Genomic DNA, 2275 nt, shown 5'->3' with positions numbered 1-2275 from the left:
TGTGGCTGTTATCCTGATCTTTAGCTTTTTGATGTTTGTTGTAAGTTCACGATACATGATACCCTTAACATACCCCCATACTTCTTTCCTGTACTGGCATCTGTAAATATGCTGTACCACAGTCATTTAGTCTCTGCAAGCCAAATGACACATTGAGCCTTTTCTTGCATGGTTGAAATTTTACAGGGTAATATTACCCACTGGATTGAAAACAAACATGACAATAAAAACTGTGCGAGTTGGGCTACAAGATGTTGCATGGTTGTATTTCCTTAGTTCTGAATTAGGGATGGTCCCATGCTGATTGGACTACTAATTGACAGACGGGCTGTGCTTTGGCTGTTGCTAAACTCCTCTCGCGAGTAAAAATAAAACACAAAAACAAAATCTACGATGACAGAGTTGCATATAACCAAATGTGACAAGCATGTCACAAGAAACTGATATTAAAAACATGTAACTAAACTGATCAGTTAATTGTAAAACACTCTGAAGAAGCCAAGCTCCTTTTCAAGTTGACTTTTTTGGTAATGTTTTAGTAAGCATATGGGTTTCTACTATTCATTTAAATTTGTTAATGCACTGTAAAATTAAGACCAACAGTCACTGATGTATAAACTGTTAGCTTGAATACTAAGGTTTAACTCTCTCAACACAGATGGGGTCATTTTGACCGACCACGTGACCTCTTTATACTCGTTTAAAGTCTTTATAGATTTAGTACTTCTAACTTTCAATATAGAAAGTATATCTTCACAAAATTTAGCAGTCTTTTAGTTCATATTATGTCTTTCACATACAAAAAATCATATTTCTCAGTGAAGTATTTTTAATAAAATAAAAATTTGTCCATTAATATATTGAGTATTTGTTTTGTATAGTCTGTGTACAAAGTAATTTTCATATTAAAATTAAAAATACTTTTACTCATCTCAAATTTCTTTTGTGTAATCCCTAAAACCTCCTAAATGCATTTCAAGCATTTTATTTCAGTAAAACTTTATAGTTTATCTGTTATTTTCTCTACCCTATCTCAAAACCGAATTGGTCAATTTGACCGACCTTGTAACCACCCAAATAAATCTAAATTACCCTTTTTTTCTTTGTAGAATGATTACAGATTGTAACATGAAACTACATTTGTTTATCCTAAGTAGCTTTAAACTCATAATAGTATACATCTATTTATAATGAAATTTTATTGCCCTTTGAACTATTTCTAACTACTATCCATGCCATTATAAGTTGTAAATCACTCGGGGAAACATGCAGCTCACATTATGCTAATGAATTACATTACCCACGAGCTAATACACGCTGCTCGCATGTGTGCCTCGTGAAATATATTTATTATTATTATTTATTTTACCTAATTTAATCTTAATTAACCAAAAAGGATCCTTATTTTTATAGTTTAGTTACTATTATGATAATAATAATTAATAAAGAATAAACATGAAAAATAAGAAATAAAATACTTAACCATTCTTTCTGTCAATTGTTGAAGAGAGATAACCCTAATTTTTTTATACTAATGATAGTAATGCACTTAATAATTTTTATTTAATTAAGTAATGCACCAAAGAATATAGACACATAACATGAAAAAAGTAGACAAATTCCTTTACCTCTCAATATTTTTCTGGCTTTCTAACTGTGAGACTAGAGTCATTACAAATTCAGCCAAGCTAGTCGTTAATTTCCTCATGGGAACGATGTTGATACTCTGAGTGAAATTGACATTTAACTGTTCAGAATATAGCGTTATACAATACGTCATTTGATAGATAAAAATCTTGACTTTCTATTGGTTATAGGTAAAATATAATTAAACATACGAAAGAACTATTAACTAATTCTGAAAGAAATGATGTGGCAGGCAGGGTCTGATTTTCAATTTAATAGCTCTGCAACCAAAATCAAAGACGATAAAAATTATGTTTTTTCTGAGCAATGACGACTTTATAGAGAGTAATTTATATTTGCTTTTGTACTTTTTCGAGGGGTGGTGGATAAACTAGAAAATGTGTCACATGGGTCACACTAGGATATTTCTTAATGATTCCTTGTAGAATTAAGAGCTTAAACTTATATACTATTAAAATATGAATTATTTGCTAAGATTTTATGCTATTCTAATTGGTATAACATAAACAGGAAGTAGCTTAATAAAATTTTGAATGTAAGACACTAAAATCTTGTGTCACGTGCAGTAAAGGATACCCATGGCAATAGGGTTAAACAGGAAACATCCGAGGATGTTGTATTACACGGT

This window comes from Limulus polyphemus, unplaced genomic scaffold (genome assembly GCF_000517525.1).
Source record: "Limulus polyphemus unplaced genomic scaffold, Limulus_polyphemus-2.1.2 Scaffold14147, whole genome shotgun sequence".
Taxonomy (NCBI): Eukaryota; Metazoa; Arthropoda; class Merostomata; order Xiphosura; family Limulidae; genus Limulus; species Limulus polyphemus.
This window is presented reverse-complemented; position numbering follows the sequence as displayed.